At 41.9% G+C, this 14405-nt stretch overlaps 1 protein-coding gene across 1 annotated transcript in view; it reads left to right on the top strand.

Moving 5' to 3' along the window:
- Nucleotides 1-8798: 8798 nt before the first annotated feature.
- The window catches only part of LOC146471279 (tumor necrosis factor ligand superfamily member 13B-like), a 10361-nt gene continuing 4754 nt past the window's right edge, over nucleotides 8799-14405 (top strand). The window contains exon 1 of the mRNA XM_085121083.1: nucleotides 8799-8940. The gene's annotated coding sequence lies outside the window, so the exon portion shown is untranslated. The remainder of the gene's footprint in view (nucleotides 8941-14405) is intronic.

Raw genomic sequence — 14405 nt, 5'->3', positions numbered from 1 at the left:
CAAGCTTTTATATCCTGAAACAAACGTAATGCTTAGAATGCTAAAGTAAAACCATGTAGGTTATTGTACTGCTTGTAAGCTTTCGCTAAATCTACTTCCAACGAAGACAAGGTGTCCCCCGCTCCACCAAGGCCAAGCACCTGATTCAACTTAATATAATGACGTGCAGTCGATGAGGACTTCCAGCCCACGTGATCCATGATCGCATCAAGCTTCGCTCCGGCAATGGCGAGCGAAATTGCACAGCCACTCCTTAGACCATGTAAAGTAACATTCCGATTAGCAAAAGCTGGAATTTGGCGAACATACGTCGAGAGCCGCGCCTGAGCCGCGGCCGACTCAAAAGGTGCTGGCAAAATTTCTCCAGAAGGGTTGAGGGGCCGAAACAAAAATCCTTGTCGGATAGAGATCTTCAAAAGGTCGCATAAGCTAACGTAAACCTCAACTGCAGTCACCGGGCAGACGGAAGGGTCCGCATGACGCTTGAGAGCAAAAACGTTCGAAGTGCCGTCGCGCAGCGACTTAGTTAGTGCATGGTTAAAGAGTAGAGCCTTTTTTTTCCGGAAAATAGAGAATCTCTTTTGTTTTCATTCGACCGAGGTCTCTGGCCCTGTCGCCACCAAAGAATTGCACCTTAAAAAAGGCTTGATCTCTTGCGAGAACAAATAGCTGTGTCGAAGAACGAACATGTATGTTCATGCGCTTAGTTATTTCTGAAGATAAAAACACCAAATCCTGAAGAAAGAAAGATTCAGCCTGTCTCTGCATGACCCTTGCGGCGAGCTGTTCCTCTCTGACAGCTGAAAAATATGACTTAACCAGCGGTGAGGCTGCGGGGTTGGCGATCCCAGGGAAAAGGCTATCAATTGCCGATCTCCCATACTTGTTGAATATAGCTCTTAATTTTCCAATTATCGAATCAATGGAGCCGTATGCTAAACGCTTAGGGCAAACACAAGAAGAAGCATTCTTCTCACCCAACAAAGGGCAGGAATCAATACGTACCACCGTCTTGCCAAAATTATCCTTCCAGATCAAGAAGTCAATCACGTCGTCAGGTATTGCCGAGCAAATGTCCCTCTTCGAGGTGGATTCTAAGAACTGTGAAAACTCCATCTCTAAAGCACTTCTTTGTTTTTGATAAGGGGTAGCCTGTTGCCTTGTAACCAAAATTTTCTTTCTCCCCCTTATAAAACAGAGGTCAATAGGGGCCTTGAGACTCTTCAAAGTTGTATGTGACTTTGTCTGACGCTGATAGCCACATCTCTGAATATAGCGAAAATCAAAATCATTGGGTTTGGAACAAGCCGGGCACGACACAGATGGCTGGAAAAGTCTGGGTACCAACGGCAAAGACTGAAAAGAGAAAAAAGGTTTCTCCCTTTAGGCAGTTTACGACATGTCTTTCCCAATCCTAAATGCCCAGAGGCTATACGGAGAGGAGCCAGGAATAAAACCATCCCTTCTCGGCCACCAAAACATTGTGGCTGGACAATGCATTTAATAACGGCCACCATTCGGGTAAGGGGGACATCAATGGTACTACTATCGTAACAACTGCATTCACTGATGCGAAGAAACGCACATGAGGCCCAATAAGTGAAAATGGTGGGAAAACGTAGGCGTTAACGCGGTTCACATCGCAAACAGAGAGGTCTTGGCTAAAAACATTGACACCCGATGACTCTGGAGTAGGGTAAGGGCGTAAAGTCCTTTAACGAGTTCCCTTGCCAGTTCCGTTGAACATTGGAATCTAATGACATCAAATCAAGATCATGGCCATTAATTCCGCCAAACCGACGCTGGACGATTTCCCAAGACTTCGGAGAAAGCATAGCATCCGAACGAGACAGTCTCCTGGAAAACCAATCTGCCTGGTTCAGGTGAGAAGGAACAAAAGACATTTCCAGGGAAAGGTTTATATCCACCAAGAACTGGAGAATCAATCGCGAAATCTGAACTAACTTTCTAGAGCGTGGCCCACGGCCCGACCAAGCGTGGAAAACAACCATGCTGTCCACCTGTGCATCAATCCTGCAATCAGAGACGCTTTCCGGGAGTGACTGCAGTCCCCTGAGGACGGCCCACATCTCCTTCACATTAATATCCTCGCTTCGAACGGTTTCTTCCTAGTAGTCGCCGACAGAAATGGTCCCGGTAAGCAGGTAAGTTACCGCTTCCCAACGGAAAGACGAAGCGTCTGAGGTAAAAGAAATGGCAACATGACGTTCACTTCTCCACCGAATCGCCTTGTCCCAACTATCAAGGAACCTCCAAAACACTATTTCCTCTCTCAGATTCGGAGATAAATTCACCTCACCACCTATGGAAGCCTTTGCGATTGACGCCACCATTTCCCTAATGTAGAATTTAGACGCTGGAAAAGCCAGGGAGAAGGAATTACATTTCCCCATCAACCTCTGTAAAGACTTCAAGGAGATAGTAGATTCACGCGAAAGTATTTGCTCGCGTAGCTGAGAGAACTTTATCTTCTTATCTTCAGGAATGCGAAAAGCCTGCGCTATCGAATCCACTATCATGCCCAAGTAACGGATGCTGGTTACAGGGACCAGAACGCATTTGGGGAGGCCCAAAAAATAACCCAGGTTTACCAGCACTAAACAGACTATGTACAAAGCCGCCTCCGCAGATTGATAACTGTATTCCGGCGTCCTCTGCAACAGTGGGCGTGACCAAAATTCCTTCAAAGCAAACAGCTCCCCATTCAAACGATCGTCAATGTACAGGGAACACGCGACCCCTAAACTCCTGAAAAAATTTGTGGGGCCCAGTCCAACAGTTTGGTATACAAATGGAGAATTCTTCCACCCGAAGGGAAGCGTAACTCCAACCAACCACCACCCCTGCCACCCAATACAAAAATACTGCTGAGAATCAAGGGAAAGCAAAATATGGTCATAGCCGGACTTGTCATCAATTTTGCTCATGTAGGAGTTAGGATATACGAAACGAGGGACGCCAACAAGCGTGTCCAACGAAAAGGGGGTGTCAACCATATATGCATCCACAAGCTTAACAACCTTGCATCAATGCATAACCTCGGCTTTTGTGGTTCGATCGTCATGGGAAGGACGAGGTGGGGCGGCGCCCCTACACCCACTTTACCCCAAACACGGATCGCTGCCGTCTCGATACGTTTCAAAATTGTTTCCTTAACAAATTACGAAAACTGTTTGCAAGAGTAGTGGTTCTTAAAAACCCTAGTCGGGGGTTCCGCGCTCTCATACTTAACACCCATAAATGACCCCTTAAAGGGCTTCATGAATTTTTTGATATCCACCCCATGCTCCAACCATTCTAGAACGTCCTTTGCAGGTTCGTACCCGTCCAAAATGTTTTTCCAGAGTCCAATTCGGGTGCGAGGTTGACCAGATTGAAAGGAGTCCGGATCGCGAAACAACAGATCCCGCAGGTTAGGAGTTTCCCCCGCCACAATGCCTTGAACATGGGTTAAACAAGCGTCTTCTGATGTAATTTTCTCCGAACTCGGTTTACCCTCCATGGATACCCATCGTATTTCCTTATGCCTGCTTTTTCCCTCCGCTTCCAAAGGCATAAAGGTCACCGTATCTCCCTTAAGACGTTTTGGTTTGGGCTAGAACAAAAGCACCAAAAAGGAAAAAGGATCAGAATGATGTACTCAAACAGAGACTACAAACCCGAGTTCGGAGAAAATGACCACCGCAGCCCGAGTAATCGGGCTCAAGGGCATGCCTATGGGCAAAACGCTTGTGGGGTCATTTTCCCAACCTCGAGACCACAGACTAAAAACGACTTATATTACTCAGTGCCTTTACATTTTATTATTTTCAATTGAAAATACAAGGACAATCCCGAATTCCATTGTAACACTCATCACTTTAACAGATTTCACAATCTTTAACGCTTGTCCGGGCTGTGTCCCGCCTTTCCACACACCCAGCACTTCCTCTCCGAAAGTGATCTAAACCGAGATTGGAGCCGTGCCTCTGGTATAGAGCCTTGCGCGTCCGTCCAGTGAACGAAGCTTCACTCACCGAAACGGGTCGCTTGGTTGCCTTAGCTATAACCTTGGCCACCTCGGCCTCCTCTTTCGACGCCACCAGCTTTATTAACACCTGCTGAAGGCACGGGTTCATCCTTCTTTTCCTTCGTAACATTGACCACCTCATCCAGAGTGGCCTCGACCGATTTTTTTTTTTTCACGCCACCTCGAGGCACGGAGCAGAAGTCCACGACGCACTGCTCAAACAGTCCACGCCACCATGTGGCCAGACAAGCAAAACGGAACACCACTGTGAGACTAACGCGGACCTTGGCCGAGGCCGCACATTCCACGCCCCTCAAGGGACAATTAAGGAAAGGTGCAAACCGCATAAATAATTTCTACGGTCCTCCAACACAAACAGCTCCCAAATATATCGCAACCCTAATTCATAAGAAAAAACAAAAAGAAGAAAACAACTGAGTGCAACAGCAAAATCATAATATAAAACAACAGACTATCGCCCAGACATTTAAAAGAACTGTATCGTGGCGAACCCAGAAGAATACGCGCCGACCATGTGCTCCAAGCGCGAAGTTTAAAACCGGCTCCCCAGTAACGGGAAAAACATAACGAGAAAATGTAATGTTGGGCAAACAGAAATAAGCAACAAACCAAGGTGGAGTGTCGAGTAATAAGGCATCCAGTACAAATATGGACTTCGGATACGGTTTATGTAATGTTTAAAACACGAGTTGCAGTCTTTTATCGGGATTTAAAACCACGAGGCGCAGCCGAGTGGTTTTAGACCCGATAAAACACGTGCTGTGAGTTTTTTGAACGGCTTCAAAAACATTCCTGGAATAGCGTGCGTCAAGAGAGTTCATAGTCTCCTTCGCAGTCGTTTAGTAGGGTCGTCACGCAATGCTCCTTGGGGAGGTAGGTCATTATGTATGCAACTGTCGAAAAACCAATCGCTCGCACCGCTCCAGAGTATAGTAAAGAAACTTATATGTAACCGCTTGGGGCTAACAAACAGGTCACAAATCAAATCAGGTCATCAATTTTCTAGGTGCAAAAGGAAAATTAGGTTGATAACTGATGAGGAGAGAGCACACCATGATGCGCTGTCGGAGTAAATGAGAAAAACCAAAGGCTTACGCTATTTCAACCACTTCCGACGCAGTTGTAAAGAAAAACTGAACACATTAGGAATCCGGTAAAAGGGGCAGCAAAAGCTCCTTCTCGCTGCTGTTTTTGGCATTGACGAGAAAGTAGTCCTTAAGACCGAAGGTAACAGTGATCTGGAAGCGCGTCTAAATATGCCAATTCCGGGTTGCTGTGAACCTCACTATAAAAGCGAGGCTAGCAAAGTACTCTCACATGAAAACTAGTTTTGTTTGCATATAAATGAGAACTAATTTTCACTAACTTTGCACTTAGCCTCGCTTTCGTAATGAGGTTCAAAGGAACTCCGAAATAGTCTATTCAGTTCAGCCGCTTTTTGATGATAAAGAAAAGCGGCTCAGGTCCACTTCATCCGGATATCACTGCAGTTTTGGCTTTCACCGGTTAACGGACTTTGATAATTTTTCCTCGGTGATAGGCTGCTTCAGGTCGGAATTAAGTGCTTTATTAGCTTCACTGAACAAGTACACAGTTGTCCCAGATGTATTCTTTTGTTGAGAGCCGGCAGTGACTTCAGATGGTAGTTGAGACCAGCTCAGCTCAAACCGACACCAAACTAGTTTCTAATAAAAACAGTTTTCTCTTCTCTTCTCGCCGAGGCAGAAACATTTATTTATCTCGTTTACTTCCATGCTTTCAAATGCTGTCTTAAACTCGATTTGTGGTTGAAACCATTCTGTTAAACAAAGAAAATCTTGTTTTTATTTCAAATTCAACATTGAAAACATTTCCACCGCAATTTCGAAGTTTTATCAATTACATTAAACAAAACCTTTATCTCTTGCTTTCAAAAGTGCCACCCCGGACCCACCTGCACCTTTATTGAATTGCATTTTCTTTCATCCTAATTATTTCTTCCTTTAAAACATCAACAAATCGCTAAGCAGCCATTTTTAAAATTAGCTCTCCCGCTATAACTCCTCGCACAAGGTGATTCACGCAGTGTATGGTGCAATCCGGCTAGATCAATGAGATCAATAGAATCTCTATTATCACCTGAGTGATTAAACCAATGGCCAGTATTTCCCAGAATACTTTGAAAAAGAGGTTGGCGACTAATCGATGGGAAATTTGCAATCTTTAACAAATCGACGGCAGTTTTCTATGGTCTATACTCTTATAGACCATAAAATGACGTCAAAAAATGTTCAAAACTCAAGTGGAACTCGAGTGGTTTCACTGCCAAGTTTTGGACATTTTATTGCGTCATTTTATGGTCTATAAGAGTATGGGCCATAGAAAACTGCCGTCGATTTGTTTTTTTACAATAACGTGGAAAAAGTACGAGCGGAATTGGCTATTTTTACGTTGAGAAAGCGCGCGCGTTACATCTGACGTCATTTTTATTGTCTGTACTCTTATAGACAATAGCTGCGAGCCAATCAGCGCGCGGGAATTTGGACAGTTATTGTAAAATTAAATTTAGTGGCCCTGAATAATCCGCACCCCTTCGCTCTAAACCCCTAACAATCCATAAGCGTCAAACTCTAATAGGGGTAGCCTCCTATGCAGACACCATGCGTGATGGGCTCAAAGAGTGTTTGTGTGCTAGGCTATAACATGAGCTCATGAAGGGTGGACTTCTTTGTAGTATACCTATCAAGTTACTTGCTGTCTTCCTTGGATATCGATTTTTTTTGTTCGTCAACCTTATTTGTCTCCTCTTAACCTCTTTTTCAGTCAGCGTGTCAGTTAAAAAGAAAAATTACCGAAATCACACGACGTTTCAACGAGTTGACTTGACATGTCATCATTGTGAAATGGTAGCGATTAACATAGGCGACACATTCATAAATAGAAATGGAATTGTGAAAAGTTACATGTAAAATAAATTCCAGTATATATGAGAATGGAACAAAATAGACAATTAAATAAAGAGTTTTGAGCCGATAGAGTCCGCCTGGGTTTTTTAAAACTTAAAAGTGTCGCTCGTCAGTATTTCAAAAATTAAACACCCAATTTTCCCTCGGCATTTCTTAAGGATTTCAAAGTTCTCATGAAGGATTACCCTTACGTTCGTCCATGAAATGCTTTTCTGGATAGACCCTTCCACGGTTTTTTAAACTTTTTACATGGACCAGTTATCGAAAATCAATCAATACCGCTGGAGAGAACGTCTTAAGATCAATAAAGTTGCCAAGTTTGAGAGTGACATATTGAAAACTTACAAGAATATGCATCCGCAAAGTCGCGGGATTTTACAGACGTTTGTATGGCCGGAGCCAAATTTATGCCCCCCACTATACAAACGTCTGTAAAATATCGCGACTTTGCAGAGCTATATCTTCGTTCGCTTCTGACATATCACTTTCATTCTTGACAAGTTTACTAATTTAAAGGCGCTCTTTCCAGTAGTGTCGACGGATATTCTCTAACCGGTCCTTGTTAAAATTTGAAAAACGCCGTGGAAGGGTCTAGCACGGAATTTTTTTATGTTCTTCTACAAGTTGGTGGAGGTGGAGGCACGTGTAACCGATAAAAATTTGCATCACACAAATCACATGTAAATTCATAAACAAGACGCTGTTCGTTGATTAAGGGAGGCTTTAATTCCGGTCCTCTTAGGTCGTCTATGACCTTTTTGTTTGTAAAGATTCAGTGGCTACAAATCATGATTGAGTTTTCCTCCAAGTTCATAAAGTTGTCTGCGAGCTACGTTCACAGATTTTTGATCCTTGTAAGGCAAAGTGGTCCGTTGGTGGATGTCAGATGGCGTGTGACTAAAAGTCTGGAGGGTGTTGAACGGAAGACTGTCGATGGTCAAATTGATGAGCTTCTCAGGATACTTTAATTAAAAAAAAAATGAAGACCGCTGACCCTCAGCCACCTGTTTTCATATCGTTAACCTTACACGCACACTGCAAGGTGATTTTCTCGAGAGAGAAAGCGACATCAAAATCAAAACTTCGTTTTACGCAGTTAGTATGCTAATCAAAATTACTCAGAGTAAGTTATGTTTTTTCAAGCCATTGCCAGGCTTTATAATAGCTTGAATTATCAGCCGGACTTTTTCCATGAACAATCTTTTTTTCAACTTAGAGTGGGTGGTCGAAACGGTACAAGCATAATACAAATTATAACTTGAAGTGCTGTAATCTCGACTGCAAAGATTTAAAACAAACTATAACGCAATTGTTGTTAACTTCCTTACTTTGCTGACCTGTACATGCATTTAAAAGTGTGTCGATCGGTGTTTTTGTTCAGAGCTTTGCCTTGAAGTGACCGACAGTTTCATTGTGAGGATCTCTCCATTTACAAGTACTAGTTATAATTATCTATTCATCCGCCTTTAAACTGTGAAGAAACGTTTCGGTTAAGGCGGCATGTAATTAAGCGAAACAACTTAGCGTAGGATCAGAAACTTTCTAATTCGCTTGGCGCTTGATGCTTGTTTTGTTTTGACTTACTAGAGCAATGCTTCCCCCAGATGAAGAAGATTGTTCGTTTGGCACTCAACCAAACCAAATTAGAATGTATTTGTTTTTCGAGAAAGTCCTACTGAAGAACTTATGGGCAGACAAAGCTTCGAACAAATGGCTATAAATTTATGCTCATAATAGGTCCACCCCTCTCTTACTTTAGTGGAAAATGTCGACTATAGAAGAAGAGGACGCTATGGAAACCAATGGATGAAAACGTGGAGAGGTTATTAGCTTTGTGCTATCTTTGCCAGAGTCTGCTGCGGAAACGTATTAGAATCGAAGCTGCGCGAAGCGATCGTCCATTTGTTGCTCCCTTAGAAAACCAAGCAGTCGCCCTTATCACAGGTAAGAACGTAGTTTCCGCCAATAAAGCGAGTATCATTAATTTTCTTTTTGTCAAATTGCCTTTTTAAATTTAAACCAATAAACCTTAAAAATTGGAAACAATGTTCTACAAACTTGGAATTCAGTGTTTTTACACTATGACTGGAAATACTGCGGTATGTTTGTCACCTAAGACTTATTTGAAAATAGGATTATTTGCCAATACATCCACTTCCCTCATTTTTATTTTTCAATGAGAAAGTATCATGATTAATTTTGAAAAACAAGCCATCAAGTCCGTGATAGCTTACATCGTTTGCGAAACCTTGAGAATGAGAGAGACACAAATTTCAAGAGCATGGTAAAAACAACAAAGGAAAGTCGTCTTTAATCTTAAAGGGGCACTGTCACGGCGATTTTGCTGTAGTTTGGTCAAAACTGCTCTTATATTTGACACCCAGTTTTTAGCGACTTCCCTACAACACACGGGAAGAACTTGGAAAAACGTGGCCAATTTTTTTTCTTTGCAATCCATTTCCATCCCAGCCATCCGCAGCCAGACATAATTAATGTTAATTTCTGTGCACGAGTAGGGATGTTGTTAACAAAATTTAACCATTATTTGGATGATTCCATCGATTCAACTATGTTTTTTTTGGCCATTCAAGGTAACACTAAGAATAGGTTACGCTGCCCCTAAGTCCTCTCAAAACTTTAAGACCGACGTCCAGTAGGGAAGCGAGACGCACTTAACTGGGTTGAACTTTACAGTAACGATTCAGGGAAAAGTGTTTAACTTCTTCAATTCGCGAAACTTGTTTGTTTTCCACCCTTCAATTGACTCTTTTGACTCTACTCCGGTATATAAAATTACAGTGGGTATAATGTTGTTGATGGTTGTAATAAGCCCCTAACCATTGTTTGTAGTCGGCAATCCTTTGTAACAAGCTCATTTATAAACGTATCGAGAACGTTTTTGTTTTCAATCTGACTTTTGCAGTATTTGTCGAGCAATTTAAGTTTCACTTCTCTTGTGTTCAAAATCCAGAGTAAGTTTTAAGATAAAATCCCACACGTTGCATTTCTTTTGCCATACAAGTTTGGTGCGTGCTGTACCGGTATTAACCCTTGAAGCCCCAATTCTGATTAGCATCAAATTTCTCTTCAACTGAAAACACTGCTTGTTCAAACACGTGCGTAATGGAAATAAAGGAAACAATCATCAAAAATGAAATGTCTCGATGTTTAAATAACTTCTCCCAGGTAGCAACAAGACAAATATCTTGGGAATGGTGATGAGAAAACGCACGTTGATATTAGGGTTCAAGGGATGGGAAAAAGAGCCAGACGTTCATGTCTCGGACGTTTCAAGTGTAAATACCGCCGTTATCTATGCATTGATTCAAAGCGTTAATATTGGGGTGGTACTCGAACAACAAGTAACCGTTGTGTCTATTTCGTTGCGTTCTCTTGATCAAAAAATTTGCTAATGCTTACTCGATCAGACTATCAGCTTCTTAACTTGAGTAAAAGAAAACAAATGAAATCGGAAAAGACGACACATCGAAATACTTGTTGTTCGAGTTAGAAGTGTTCAATAATTAGATGATGATGTGAGAATAAAAACTGTCTATGCTTTTTCCATTGTAAGAAGTTTTGATCGATCCGTCTTCCGCCTATACACCCAGCCACCCTTAACCGCCTATTCGATTATCTCCGTTTGTCTGTATGTACAATAAAAGTTTAAATGACAAAACATCTCTAAAGGAGAACTAGAAAGTTGACAAAGCCATTGTCGCGCCGCCACTAACCGCCTACGAAAAAGGAGGCTTCTTGTGCCATTTGTAACGTCACCAGTTTGTATCTCAACCTCTCTGACCAACGTATATTTAGACAATCGAATCAAAACACGAACTGTTCAATATTAAAGCAGGAATGTTGCCGGCCGGTTTACGCTTTTATATGGAGCTCGAAATGCAATGAAATTTCAAAGAAGCCATTTTCAGTATTGTCAGTTCAAAGAGCAGGGGACGAAGGCTATTCGATTATCTCCCTTTGTCTGTATGTACAATAAAAGTTTAATTGACACAACATCTCTAAACTTTAATTAAGGACGAAGGGGTGGTTGTCAGTAGGAGGATTAGAAAATTAACCCAGCCATTGTCGCGCCCCCACTAACCGCCCACGGAAGATCAGGCTTCTTGTACCATTGTAACGTCACCAGTTGTTTCAACCTCGTTCCCAGGGTCTCCGCTCTTCCTCACTCTTGAAAGAACCCTGGTTGTGGCTTGTTACGTGGCAACTAAAGTCTGGATTATTGACAAAATTTGCTTGTAGGAAGGGGTAGTATAGTGTACCATTGTCACTCAGGAAGGTCCCTGAAGTTTGTGACAACTTATTAGTGTCTTTATAACCAAGAATTTCTGCGTCACACACGCACTTTCCAGTATAAACATATGTTCAATTTTTTTTTCCACTCAGTCAGACTGTTGTTAATCCACAAGTTTCTTTGAAAACTCTCATTTCCGAACGCTAATGAAATCTCTCTGACCAACGAATGTTTGGACGATCGAATCAAAACAAACCTGCACAATATTAGAGCAGGAATGTTGCCGAATGAAATTTCAAAGAAGCCATTTTCAGTATACATTGTCAATACAAAGAGCAGGGGACAAAGACATTTCGGCAATAGAATTTAAGCCAAGGGACGCATTTGAGGTTTCTTTTCTTTTCTTTTTTTAATTTTTTTTGTGAAATATCAACGGACCGAAACGCCGAGAAACAATTCGCATGTATGTGAATTCAAAATATAAACTAACATGCCAAGGGGGCTGATACCTGAACTGCGTGATAAATGCACATATCTTATCATACATTTGGGCGCAAAATACGTAGTGATTGTGGTTGAAAACCTTGTCATTTCTCACAGCAAAACAGTGACGAAATCAACTGTGCTTAACGAAAATAAAGTCGAAAAAGTCGAGCGTTTTTAACATGATCCCCTGGCTTGGGAGACTGGGCGACCACTACCCACGTTTTGACTTAAAATAAAGTTATACGTATTCTTATACTTAATAAAAAAGGTTGAAATTTCCTTTGCTCGATGACCGCCACGAAAGCCAGATGACACTGCTGATTCATGATCAAGAATAATATAAGAGGGTCTGGATGGGGGGGTACAAATGTCAGTTGTCAGTTAAATTTTAGGCTATTTGTCAGTTGTCAGTTAAATTTTGGGCCATTTGTCAGTTGTCAGTTAAATGGCAGTTAATAATTAACTGCAGATTTTAATAATTTCTTGAGGACCCAAATAAACTTAAACGTCATTTAAGACAGATAGGAGCGTACCCTGGTAAACTGCTGATAACCGAAAAATTATTCAGTATTGTAAAAACTTGTTTCTGGTCAATGTTTAATTTTATGTTTACATTTTTGCAACAACAATCGTTTCTTTGGCCTTTATACAAATCATCCCATGGCCAATCTACTAAGAACATACCTTACGAATCCAAGCGAAAATGGGCGCGTATTGGTCGGCCAGACCTTGAAACTGCGACAGGTGAAATTTCCTCCTCAGTGTCAGAGCTGTATCGTACTCGTCCTCTTGTGGAGGTCACACAGCACCAACGACCACATCAATGAGACAGTCATTTACAAATGTGACTTCTGTAACATCATTAGATGGCACCTCAGGACTGATTCATCTTCAACATCTCTGTTGAGTCGTTCTGGGTCTTCCGTGATGGAATTGCTCTCTTCGTCTGGCATAAAGTTTACTTTACTGCAATCTGGTGGCTTCGTATACACCGCTGGTGGTAGAGCCCCTGCTTTGTCCTTTGTAGTCTCACCCCTGATTATTCTTTGTCTCACTGGACGATACTTCTCTACCAATTCTTTCATGGCAGTCTCCGTTTCAGCACTAATTTCTGCTGACGGAAGCGGTTGCATGAATTTTATACTTTCAAAAGCCATGGTGGTCTTTTGTAAAGTTTTCTTTGTGGTGGTTCCAAAGTCTTGGGAATACTGTAAGGCGGTAAACGTCTCATGTTTAAAATGGGAGACGACGTGAATGTTATCCACAACTGTTGTGAGTAACGTGCACAACTCAACCTCTTCAAGGTATTCCTTGTTAGTCGCAGCTATACTGTCATGCAGCCGGCGCATTCCTTGTTCCAGAAGCGTTAGTTCGCTGCCTGTTTCCTCCAGCAAGCTTGGCAGCTCCATTTTCCACTGACTATCTGTGATTATCGCAAAATTTTTGCTTCTTCCTCCCTGCTTCGGTGCCATGCGGTAAAGTTTTAAATCAAACTCTCCAAGGCCGAATTTTATTGCCAGTTCTCTCAGCCCAAGAAATGACAACAGATGCTTCTTTAGAAACTGAACTGTCTCTAGCTCATCGCAATTGATTGGAATACGGCTTCGGTGTCGTTCGAATGCCGTATCCGAATCAACGCGGCAAAAGCTAGCAATCGCCTTTATTACGCCGGAACGAGCGGACATGGTATAGACTCGGTATATTGCCAGAGCGCGTTCCACGTAAATTTGGGTCGTGTTAGAAATAAACTATTAACTAATATGAATTGTTAGTATAAAATATGACGCCCTACTCTGCCGCTGTTTATTGTACACGTTTGTTTGGTGATTTGGTATGAAATATATCAATTATTAGCCGAAAAACGTAGCAGCAGGTCTTTCGTCAGTTGTCAGTACCAGCGAGTATAAATGTCAGTTGTCGGTTAAATTTTATGCTATTTGTCAGTTGTCAGTTAAAATTTTGGCTATTTGTCAGTTGTCAGTTAACCCCATCCAGACCCTCATATAAGATTTAAGGTGAATAAAAAAAAACTTCAATTTTGCTTCCGTAGTTTTAAGCTGAAATAAGTATATATCTGAGCAACGGATGGGAGTAAGTGGGTTAAAATCATAGAACGGCAAAGAGAAATGAAAAAGATCATGGAATGCTTAACGAAGGACCCTCAATTGAAACCGCGCATTTGGGTGATAGGAGGGTGAGAACCAATCTGCGTTGGCGTAGAGCAGTAATGTTCAACCTTCCCAGTCATTAGCTTTAAGCAGGCCTCGCTGAAAATAAAGAAAAGAAATCAATGACCAGCCTGTCTTTTGTATCTTTCTTTTGCATGAAACACTCTCAACTAGTTTAAGGCCTGGATCAAGGGTTTGAACAAGAAAAAATACCTTAAACCCTGTCGAAACCTGGTTTGGATTCCGCCACCCCTTCATAACTCCTCGACTGTTAAAGTTATGGCAATGACACTTGGAATATAAGCAATACGTGCAAAGATGTTTCGTTTGAGGTCATTGAGGAGAAGTGATTACGTCATATAACGCGGTATTGATAAATGACGGCCATCTTGGATTTCTCAACACTTTAGGAAAGCGAAAAAATTGAACGAAAAGAAATCGAAACCACTAAAAGCACGCTAATACAAAAGTAAAGGCAGTTGTCTAAAAAATGGTTGCCATGG

The sequence above is a fragment of the Pavona decussata genome, unplaced genomic scaffold (genome assembly GCF_977016875.1).
Source record: "Pavona decussata unplaced genomic scaffold, jaPavDecu1.1 SCAFFOLD_105, whole genome shotgun sequence".
In the NCBI taxonomy this organism is placed as follows: Eukaryota; Metazoa; Cnidaria; class Anthozoa; order Scleractinia; family Agariciidae; genus Pavona; species Pavona decussata.
This window is presented reverse-complemented; position numbering and strand designations above follow the sequence as displayed.